Genomic DNA, 12339 nt, shown 5'->3' with positions numbered 1-12339 from the left:
CCCATTTATTAGGGTCCCCAAAGTTCTCCCCCTTACATCAGGGTCCCCAGAGTCCCCCCATCTTTCATCAGTGTCCCCAGAGTCATTCACTGTTACATTAGGGTCCCAAGAGTCTCCTCTCCTTAAATACAGGTTCTCAGGGTTCTCCCTCCTAAAATCAAGGGCCCAAGAGTTTGCCCTTACATCAGAGACTCCACTTTCATTAGGATCCCAAAGTCCCCCCTTACATCAGAGTTCCCATAGCCCATGCCCTACATCGGGGTCCCCATGAGCCCCCCCCCTTACATCAGGATCCCCGGAGTCTCCCCTCATTAATTCAGGGACCCCAGAGTTATCCTTTATAACAGAGTCGCCCTTACATTAGGGTTCCCAGAGCCCCCCTTAGATCAGGGTCTCCATAGCCCACCCCCTACATTGGGGTTTCCAAGAGCCCCACCTTACATCAGGATCCCCAGAGTCTTCCCTCCTTAAATCAGGGACCCCAAAGTTCTCCTTTAAATCAGAGTTCCCCTTACATCAGGGTGCCCAATGTCACCTCCACCCCTCACATTAGGGTACCCAGAGCCCCCCATACATAAAGGTCCCCAGAGCCCCCCTTAAATCAGGGTACCAATAGCCCACCCCCTACATCGGGTCCCCAAGAGCCCCCCTTACATCAGGATCCACAGAATCTCCGCTCCTTAAATTAGGCACCCCAGAGTTCTCCTTTACATCAGATTCCCCCTTACATCAGGGTGCCTAAAGTCACCCCACCCCTTACATTAGTGTTCCCAGAGCCCCCCTTACATCAAGGTCCCCAGAGCCTCCCTTACATCAGGGTCCCCATAGCCCACCCCCTACTTCGGGGTCCCCAAGAGTCCCCCCATACATCAGGATCCCCAGAGTCTTCCCTCCTTAAATCAGGGACCCCAGAGTTCTCCTTTATATCAGAGTCCCCCTTACATTAAGGTGCCCAAAGTCACCCCCACCTCTTACATTAGGATCCCCAGAGCTCCCCCCTACATCAAGGTCCCCAGAGCCCCCCCTAACTTCAGGGTCCCCATAGCCCACCCCCTTCATCAGGGTTCCCATGAGCCCACCCCTTACATCAGGCTCCCCAGAGCCTTCCCTCCTTAAATTAGGGACCCCAGAGTCCCCCTTACATCAGGGTGCCCAAAGTCAACCCCACCCCTTACATTAGGGTCCCCAGAGCCCCCCTTACATCAAGGTACCCAGAGCCCCCCTTACATCAAGGTCCCCAGAGCCCCCTTACATCAGGGTTCCTAAAGCAACCTTACATCAGGGTTCCTAAAGCCCCCTTACATCAAGGTCCCCAAAACCCCTTTACATCATGGACCCTAGAGCCCATTTTCTTTCATGCCTTGGGTGTCTGCCTAGTTCGCCCAGTGGTAGCACCGACCCGGAGATTGGTGACAACTTTAACATTCCCATTGAAATCAATGGGATCATGCAACAACTGGGTGCTATGGCGGTTGCAGTGCGGTGGTTCAATGTAAAATCCCCACTGGGATCAGAAGGTGGCAGTATTGATACCTGATTGCCTGTATCGCTTTTCAGGGAAGTGGTAGAGCCTGTCGCCCATGTCAATGAGCCCCCTCCAACCTAACCCCAAAAACTGCGGCATGCACTGAACTGTTTACCTATTGTATGAGTTTGTGAAAGCAAAAAAACTGCAAGCCTGATTTTAGCTTTTAATTGGTGTGCAGCAACTCACTTCAGGTAGGTAGATGGAGAGGGAAGAAGACATAAGTGCAGGAATGGTTAGTTTTGTATTCTTCTTCATCATAAATAGAAATGTGTGAGAATCCATCACAGAATCCATCACAGAATCCCGAACATCGCCTAACAGACAATCTTGTCACTCCAATCGCATCATGCGTTTATCATACATTAACACAGGAGAAGCTTCCTCATCACAGCTGGCAGCGGAGATGCGCGGGTGTGAAGCCATTTTATTTTTGGGAGCGCTGGGTAAGTCACCAGGTGTGGCGTCTGGTAAACTGCGAAGGAATAAAATAATTGCAGCTGGAAGGGGATGCAGAGACTTATAAGACGTTAACATCGCCATGGATTGATGGATCGCATGGACATGACACCCAGAGGACATGCGTTATAAAAAGTGCATTTTAAAGGGACAGTCCGCCCAAGACATGAATTAAATCAGAGCCACAGCTCTTCAGTCTGTGAATATGAGCTTTGCTGATTACAGAGGTATAGCTCTCTAAATTTGGAAGCTGTGGTCTCTCTGCAGAGGTCTTGCACCGACCCTGCTAAGTTTAAGCTAGAGCTCTCCAATCAGCAGGGAGCATGATCCTTGATGACTGCAGAGCTGCGAATCTTCCTATGTGGGGGGTAGTGGTCTCTCTGCAGAGGTCTGACACACCCCCTGGTGGGTCACAGCTAGAGCTCTCCAATGATCTTTGATGACTGCAAAGCTATAGATCTCCCTATGTGGAAGCAGTGGTCTCTCTGCAGAGGTCTGACACACCCCCTGCTAATTTTATTTTAGAGCTCTCCAATGAGAAGGGAGCATGATCTTTGCTGACTGCAGAACTGTAGAAGCGGTGGTCTCACTGCAGAGGTTTGACACACTCCCTGTTGGGTTACAGCTAGAGCTCTCCAATCAGCAGGGAGCAGGGCTGCTGTTAGAAATCCCGGGGTCCCGTACAACCTACGTGGCAGGCACCCCCCCCCCCCCCCCGTGTGTTTGAATAAATGAGACAATACTGTTGGTGAGTGGTGAGTGGAGAAGCACAGAGTGGCACTCTTAATTTACCAAAAGAACTCGTCAAGCACTGGCACTTTGATTGCACTTTATGGACTTTATTTAATGCACCAGCACTTCATTTTAACACTGTTTATTTACTATTTATATGATATTTTATATGTTTTATATATATATTTATATGTGGAAGTCTATTTCATTTTTCCTATGGTCCCAGCTGCCTTGAGATCATTGACCAGATTCCCCTGTATAGTTCTGAGCTGATTCCTCATCGTTCTCATCATCATTAAAACTCCACAAGGTGAGATCTTCCATGGAGCCCCAGACCGAGGGAGACTGACAGTTATTTTGTGCTTCTTCCATTTTGCGAATAATCGCACCAATCGTTGTCACCCTCTCACCAAGCTGCTTGGCGATGGTCTTGTAGTCCATACCATCTTGTCCCTCACATCCTTGGACAGCTCTTTGGTCTTGGCCATGGTGGAGAGATTGGAATCTGATTGATTACGTCTGTGGACAGGTGTTTTCTATGCAGGTAACAAGCTGAGATTAGGAGTACTCCCTTTAAGAGAGTGCTCCAAATCTCAGGTCATTACCTGTATAGAAGTCACCCGGGAGCCATAAATCTTGCTGATTGATAGGAGATCAAATACTTTTTTCACTCATTAAAATGCAAATTAATTTATAACTTTTTTGAAATGCATTTTTCTGGATATGTTTGTTGTTATTTTGTCTCTCATTGTTAAAATAAACCTATTTTAAAAATTATAGACTGATCATTTCTTCTGTCAGTGGGCAAACGTACAAAATCAGCAGGGGTTCAAATACTTTTTTTCCCTCACTGTAAGCACCATTTTAGGCCACGTTCACACTTAGCGATTTGGAATCGTGGGTAGAATTGGCGTGATCCTGCCTGTGATTCCAAATCGCACTAAAATTGTGGCAAAATGCATGACGCAGGTTTGGGTATTATTCCTTCCTAATGGCAACTTAAAGGCAATATGATTTTTTCCGCAATTGTCGTGCTGCAAAACACATGCAAATCAAAGCAAAACTTGCATGTAAAAATGCGCCTGGATCAAGGGCAAAATTTGCTCCCTGAGCGTTGTCGCAACAAAAGGGCACAGGGCAGCCCAGTCAGATCACATCACAGAAACAAGTGCCATGGTGGAGAGATTGGAATCTGATTGATTGATTGATTGCGTCTGTGGACAGGTGTCTTTTATACAGGTAACAAGCTGAGATTAGGAGCACTCCCTTTAAGGGAGTGCTCCTAATCTCAGCTTGTTACCTGTACAGAAGTCACCTGGGAGCCAGAAATCTTGCTGACTGATAGGCGATTAAATACTTATTTCACTCATTAAAATGTAAATCAATTTATAACTTTTTTGAAATGCGTTTTTCTCGATTTTTTTGTTGTTATTCTGTCTCTCATTGTAAAAATTAACCGACCATAAAAATTATAGACTGATCATTTCTTTATCAGTGGGCAAATGTACAAAATCAGCAGGGGATCAAATACATTTTTTCCCTCACTCTATAGCTGCAATCCACTTGGACTGTAAATAGAGATAAAGATTTGGGGATTTAAATACACAATAAAAATCCTCCCAAACCTTTGTGTAGGACGATCCCTCTCATTTCTCATCAGTCTGCCCAGCAATATTAACCCCCCCCCCCTCCTCCGTTTGATGCTGGGTGACTGCTGATTGGCTGTAGAGATAATTTTAGGTAAATTATTTTTAGCTTCAAGGCCAGTCCTAGCTCTGATGAAGGGAATGGCGGGTCCTCGCTTACATGAGGAACTTAAAACTTGTTTAACCCTTTGTAATCCAAATCCCACAAACATTCCGGCTCTGAGTCAGAAGCCCAAAATATGATTTTTTTTAAAAATCAGACAACGGCCCGAAAACCGCACCGTGCAACTAAGATCCCAGAACAGCACCGCGCTCCCCACAATGACAGTGTGATCTCATATCTGACATACAAAGTAACACTTTATACAATGTAACCGTTGTGTGTGATTGTGGATTTGGATGTGATGGAAACATTGTAACTGTAACTATCTACTGAGACTCCAATATAAGTGCACATTGGTGCGATACGAGAACCCTGCAAATCCCCTGCGGGTTCCCACATCGCACCCGACTCCCAAGCAGTTCACACTGCCATATGCGAACTGCTGGGAGTGTCAATATAAAGTTAACGGCACCCCCAGATCAGTTTTCATATCGCAGTGCGACCTGTCAAGGAGGACAGGAATCGGATCACATAGGTGTGAACACCCATACGATCCAATTCTGGTGCGGACCAAAAAAAGGGTCCTGTGCGAGTTTGGTCTGAATGCGATGCAAATTCAGCCATACAATCTGTATGGCTGAATCTGCATCGCATGTGATTTGCAGAGCAGTGCGGTGCGAATCACATGCGATGTCTGACATCGCTATAATGTGAACCGGCACTAAAGTAGTGCTAAAGTCATTTTCATTACATTATGTATTAATAAAGAGCAATAATCACTGACTCAAATCATTGTATTAGTATTGTTAAAATGTTTTTTACTACTTTGAAAATGTGTGCCCATCCTCAGCCTATCCCTGTAGCTACAGCTGCTGTTTTTTAGTATGTCTGGCTCCTCAAAACAGCAAGCAGGGGAGCGATGCCTCAGCTTCTTGTTGATTGCAAAAGTGAAAGAACACATCCGCAGGCACCCTTTAGATGAGCATTTTCCAGAACGGTAGCTAGCCATTGGATAGAGTAGATTTTGGGCCCATTCATTTCTTGATTACTTTTTTAGCAGACCTGCTTCTGGAACAGTAAGGCCCTTTTCACATGGGCGTTCCGATCAGGTCCGCCTGTCAGTTTTTTCAGGCGGACCTGATCAGATGCTCCATGCACCTCTATGGTGCGGCGATGTCAGCGGTGACATGTCTGCTGACGCCCGCTGCTATCCAATCTGATCCTGTCCAGGAAATCCAGACGGATGGAAAATAGGGTTTACGATTGATCGGATAGGGTTGTATGAAAACAGACGGGCTGTCGGTTTTCATGCGATCTCCTGGTAGAGGAGAGCGGGGATCTGACAGGTCTGTCTCTGCATTATGCAGCAGTGCCATCTCTGGCTCCACCCACGTGCAACAGTCATTATGCAGCAGTACCATCTCTGGCTCCACCCACATGCAACAGTCATTATGCAGCAGTACCATTTCTGTCTCCACCAACGTGCAACAGTCATTATGCAGCAGTGCCATCTCTGTCTCCACCAACGTGCAACAGTCATTATGCAGCAGTACCACCTCTGGCTCCACCCACATGCAACAGTCATTATGCAGCAGTACTATCTCTGGCTCGACCCATGTGCAACAGTCATTATGCAGCAGTACTATCTCTGGCTCCACCCACGTGCAACAGTCAAATGCAGCAGTACCATCTCTGGCTCCCCCCATGTGCAACAGTCATTATGCAGCAGTGCCATCTCTTGCTCCACCCATGTGCAACAGTCATTATGCAGCAGTACCATCTCTGGCTCCACCCATGTGCAACAGTCACTATGCAGCAGTACCATCTCTGGCTCCACCCACGTGCAACAGTCATTTTTCAGCAGTACCTTCTCTGGCTCCACCCATGTGCAACAGTCATTATGCAGAAGTACCATCTCTGGCTCCACCCACGTGCAACAGTCATTTTTCAGCAGTACCTTCTCTTGCTCCACCCATGTGCAACAGTCATTATGCAGCAGTACCATCTCTGGCTCCACCCACGTGCAACAGTCATTATGAGGGGCATCACTATTCCTGCAGGACTATTGTATGTTTGTACATTACAGGGAGATGCAACAGTGAACCTCCATGGTGTTGTACAAAAAGCCCGGAAATGTTGGCTAGCAGACAGGGGCGTAGATAAGGGGGGGGATATGGGGGTCCGAACTCCCATTAAAGCATCCTGGTTGGTGGCTGCTTAAAGGAGCTGTGCATATCCTGGGCATACACTTGTGTCTCCTTGTCAGCAGCGGGGAGGATATATGCATACAGTGGTGTATTTTGGTTTTGAGCTGCCCTAGGCAAGACTAAAATTGGGTGCCCCGTCCCCCTCCTTTTGTAAATTTGCCCCACGGAGAGAGAGAGGGGGGTGGGTAAGGGAGGATGAGAGATGGAGAGAGAGAGGGTGTTGGGGGGAGATAGAGAGAGATAGAGGGTGATGGGGGAGAGAGAGGGTGTTGGGAGATAGAGAGAGAGGGTGTGTGTGAGAGAGAGAGAGGGGGGGATGAGAGAGAGAGGGGATGAGAGAGAGAGAGGGAGGGATGAGAGAGAGAGGGGGGATGAGAGAGCAAGAGAGAGAGGGGGGTGAGAGAGAGGGGGTGAGAGAGAGAGAGGGGGGATGAGAGAGAGAGGGGGGATGAGAGAGCAAGAGAGAGAGGGGGGTGAGAGAGAGGGGGGATGAGAGAGCAAGAGAGAGAGGGGGGTGAGAGAGAGGGGGGTGAGAAAGAGAGGGGATGAGAGAGAGAGGGGGTGTAAGAGAGAGAGAAAGAGAGAGAGGGGGTGGGAAAGAGAGAGAGGAGGGGATGAGAGAAGAAAGAGGATGGGAGGAGAGAGAGAGAGAGAGGAGGGGATGAGAGAGAGAAAGCGAGAGAGAGAGAGAGGAAGGGATAAGAGAGAGGAGAGGATGAGCGAGAGGAAGGGATGAGAGAGATAGAGGAGGGTGAGAGAGGGAGAGGGGGGTGAGAGAGAGGGGGGTGAGAGAGAGGGGGTAAGAGTGAGGAGGAGAGAAAGAGAGGGAGGGGGTGGGAGAGAGTGAGGGGAGAGAGTGAGAGGTGAGAGAAAGAGAGGGGGAGAGAGGGGGGTGGTGGGAGAGAGAGGGGGTGGTGGGAGAGAGAGAGAGGGGTGGGAGAGAGAGGAAGAGGTGGTGGGAGAGAGAGGAAGAGGTGGTGGGAGAGAGAGAGGTAGAGGGGGGGGGGGTGGGAGAAGGTGCAACGTCACTGGTTGCTAGACGCCAGGCGGCTCTAGCAACCAGTGGCTAATAGAGTCTCAGATGGAGGCGGGGTGGCTAATTTGCTGCCCCCCTGCAAAGTGCCGCCCTAGGCCTGGGCCTTGTCGGCCTAGGCCAAAATACAGCACTGCATGCATATGCTATACACGGGTTTACACAAGTACTGGCATTTTTCTGTGCACAGCCATTCATTGGCTTCCTACATGGCCTCATATGTCAATAGGCATGAGGCCTTTGGGTGCAAGCACTGTAGCATATATCATTTACTGCACGCACACACAACCTTATTGTCCCCCTCTGGTGTGCCCAAGTTTGAATCTCCCCAGGAAAATAAAAGGATCTATGATCCTGCTAGCAGATTCTGTTAGCTTGAGCTGTAAGCAGCCAAGGGTGGACTGCCCCTTTAAATTGGTGCTACCGGTGCTCCGTTATCTAGGTGACAAATCGCTAGAATGCGTTTCTTGCTGACTTCCTGTTCATGAAACCCCCCCCCAACCTTGGCCCAGCTGTGACTTTAGTATGGGCAAGCTCTCACTTGTAAGAAAAAATGAAATTCAGCTTCATAAGGAAACCGAAAAGGAGAGCAACCACACAGGACTTTCCGAAATGTGGATTGCGCCATTCTGGAGCTCATTCTGGGAAGACCTCGGGCTGGACGCCGCTGTCACTGAGTCAAAAGTCCTTTGTTAGGCCAAATGGAGAAAGAGGGACTAGGGACCACCCTGTTAAAGGACAACTCCATGGAACAAAGATTTAAAGTGGACCTAGCATCAAATTTCTTTTTATGTTAGGTTTATATATTCTCTGTAATGTGTCAGTGTAGCACCCCCAGGTATTTATTACCTGTAACAGAGATCACAGTACTACCCCTGACAATGCCTTCATCAGCTTTCCCAGAAGGACAGCACCAGCTTTGTTCAGGCATCATCCAGGGTCACCATCTACTTGATGGATTGAGATACCCACTCAGAGAAGACACAATTATGTCTGTGATTACAAATGTCTGACACAGATCAGCCCCTCCTGCAGCCTCTCACCTTGGGGTTGATTTACTATAACTGGAGATTGCAAAATCTGGTGCAGCTATACACGGTAGCCAATCAGCTTCCAACTTCATCCTGTTCAGTTAGGGTCCATTCACACGCACTTTCCACCCAGCAGACTCCATTTTGCTCAGCGGGGATCGATCCACCAGTCCCCGCTGAGCAGGCGGATGACAGGTCCGTCTCCGCTTACTTTGCAGAGACTGACCTATCAGATCCCCGCTCTCCTCTATGGGAGAGCAGATGAAAACGGACCGCCTGCCTATTTTCATCCGATCCTATCCGATCCTCCAGACGGATGGAAAATAGGGTTTCCATCCGTCTGGATTTCACAGACAGGATCGGATCAGATCGGAGAGCAGTAGGTGTCAGCGGAGATGTCACCGCTGATATCCGCTGCTCCATAGAGGTACATGGAGCATCCGATCAGATCTGCCTGAAAAACTGACAGGGACCAGATCAGAAAGCCCATGTGAAAGGGGCCTTATGCCCCGTACACACGTGCAGATTGTCGGCCGAAAAGATTCGGCCGACGACCGATCGGCTGATTGTAGGCTTGTTAGTATGATGCTTCCGACAGCCGACAGCGCACTTTCGGCCGAAAAGAATCTGTCATGCAAGCATTAAAATTTTTGTATGCCGACACCAGAGCGGCCGATTGTTCGCCAGTCAATACAGAATTCGGCCGACAGACAGCAGATTTGCAAGACTGGGCATGCTCAGAAAAGAAAAAACACAGGGAAAGTTAACCATTACATGACATCACTTCTGCAGTCGGCTGTAGTCGGCGGACAAAATTCTTGTGCAGCCTTTTGCACTTTTCAACAGACACGACAGCCCGGGGACAAAAGACGGCCGATCGTTCGGCCGACGATCTGCACGTGTGTACGAGGCATTAGTCTCCATTCACATACAGGCATTTCGGATCACGGGCAGAATTGCCGCGATTCTGCCCGCGCTTTCCAAACCATTGCAAGTCGCGGGACGTCCGAGGGATTCCCATGACTTACAATGGCACCCCAAACGTGGCATGATTTTACCGCGATTTGTCGGAAGACAATCGCAGCAAAATTAAGCCGCGTTTGGGGTGCTATTGCAAGTCATGGGAATCCCTCGGACGTCCCGGGACTTGCAATGGTGCAGAATCACAGGCAGAATTGCGGCAATTCTGCCCACGATCCGAAATGCCTATTTGTGAACGGAGCCTTTGTGCAGTGCCCCCCCCAAACCCTTAACTGAGCCCCCTCCGATCCAGTGATGCTCACAATAGCCTTGGCTGTATAGGACTCTCCCTTCTTATTGGCTGAGACAGCAGTGGGGGCGTATTGTCCCCCACTGCTGTCAATCACAGCCAGTGAGCCAATGAGGAGAGAGTGCCCCCCCAATCCTTACCTGAGCCCCCTCCGATCCAACAATGTTCACAATAGCCTTGGCTGTATGGGGACTCTCCCTTCTAATTGGCTGAGACAGCAGTGGGGGCCTATTGTCCCCCACTGCTGTCAATCACAGCCAGTGAGCCAATGAGGAGAGAGTGCCCCCCCAATCCTTACCTGAGCCCCCTCCGATCCAACAATGTTCACAATAGCCTTGGCTGTATGGGGACTCTCCCTTCTAATTGGCTGAGACAGCAGTGAGGGCCTATTATCCCTCACTGCTGTCAATCACAGCCAGTGAGCCAATGGGGAGAGAGTGCCCCCCCCAATCCTTACCTGAGCCCCCTCCGATCCAGCAATGTTCACAATAGCCTTGGCTATATGGGGACTCTCCCTTCAAATTGGCTGAGACAGCAGTGGGGGCCTATTGTCCCCCACTGCTGTCAATCACAGCCAGTGAGCCAATGAGGAGAGAGTGCCCCCCCCAATCCTTACCTGAGCCCCCTCCGATCCAGCAATGTTCACAATAGCCTCGGCTATATGGGGACTCTCCCTTCTCATTGGCTGAGACAGCAGTGAGGGCCTATTGTCCCCCACTGCTGTCAATCACAGCCAGAGAGCCAATGAGGAGAGAGTGCCCTCCCCCCAATCCTTACCTGAGCCCCCTCCAATCCAGCAATGTTCACAAAAGCCTTTGCTGTATGGGGACTCTCCCTTCTCATTGGCTGAGAGAGCAGTGGGGGCCTGTTGTCCCCCACTGCTGTCAATCACAGCCGGTGAGCCAATGAGGAGAGAGTGCCTCCCCCCAATCCTTACCTGAGCCCCCTCTGATCCAGCAATGTTCACAATAGCCTTGGCTATATGGGGACTCTCCCTTCTCATTGGCTGAGACAGCAGTGGGATCCTAGTGTCCCCCACTGCTGTCAATCACAGCCAGTGAGCAAATGGGGAAAGAGTGTCCCCCCCAATCCTTACATGAGCCCCTTTCAATCTAGAAATTTTCATGATAGCCTCAGCTGTATGGGGAATTTTCCTCCTTATTAGCTGAGACAGAAGCGGGAACCCATTGGCTCCTATTGCTGTCGTTTACAGCCAGTGAGCCAATGAGGAGAGAGCAAGGGGAGCGGGGCCGAGCCGGGGCTTTATGTGTCTTATGAACGCATAGAGCATCGGTTCCAGAGTGAGCATGCAGCGGTGCCCCCAGGGCAAGCAACTTTCTCTAGGGACACCGCTTGAGGGGGGAGGAGCCAGGAGCGCTGGCAGGGGATCTGAAAAAAAAGAGGATTGGGTCTGCTCTGTCCAAAACCACTGCACAGAGCAGGTAAGTATAACATGTTTGTTATTTAAAAAACAAAACAAAAACACAAAGCTTTAATTTCGCTTTAAGCTTTGACAAAAAAAAAAAAAGAAAAAAACCTGGAAGCTGATTGGTTTCTTTGCAGAGCTTCACCAGATTTTGCACTCTCCAGACCAACTGACTTGCTACAAAGTTACAATGTACAGTCTGATCACTAAGGGGGGGGGGGGATTGGGGGACTGAGGAAATGCTTCTTTCTACTTGCAGCAGACTGATGACATCATCTCAGCCTAGGGAAAGTCAAAGCCTGGAGCTCAAAGATGGAGTTTGAACCCCTTCACAGCGACGTTGTGCATATATGCCTCTTGGCGGGTGGGCTTTAAATCCGAGAGACCGCATATATGCACCCCGATGTAACTACGTTTGTGTGCTGAGAGCGCGCATCCTGTATGCTCCCAGCACTATCACCGGCGGGTACCGGAAAGGTCCCAATGCATACTTGCAATCGGGAGCTTTCTGATCATGTGACATCCCAGTGTATGTCTGCTATCAACTGCCGTTCTGCAGCAGTTGGAGTATGCAAGTGATTTAAGGTCAGCACAAACCAATTCACTAAAATCTCATAAATGCATGTCATTTCAAAAGCTGGTTTCAGTCTATTTAGATCTGCAGCTCTCTTTAAACTAGTCCCTGGTAAACCTGCTATGATGGTCCTTGTCCAGGCACTTCCTGTTATGGAGTGGCAACTGTCTCCCAGAAATGTTCCTGCGTTGGCTACAAGTGGTTGTGCCAGCATTGCTCAGGCATGATCTACCATGGTCACCATCTGGAAGCCGGTCCAGAGCAATGATGTGCTCTGAAGTTCATGTAGACAGGAAGTGTCTGCAAAAGGGCAAGAAGAGATCAGCAGCACTG

The sequence above is a fragment of the Pelophylax lessonae genome (assembly GCF_965119305.1).
Source record: "Pelophylax lessonae genome assembly, chromosome: 8".
NCBI classification, from domain to species: Eukaryota; Metazoa; Chordata; class Amphibia; order Anura; family Ranidae; genus Pelophylax; species Pelophylax lessonae.
Note: the sequence above shows the minus strand (reverse complement) of the source record.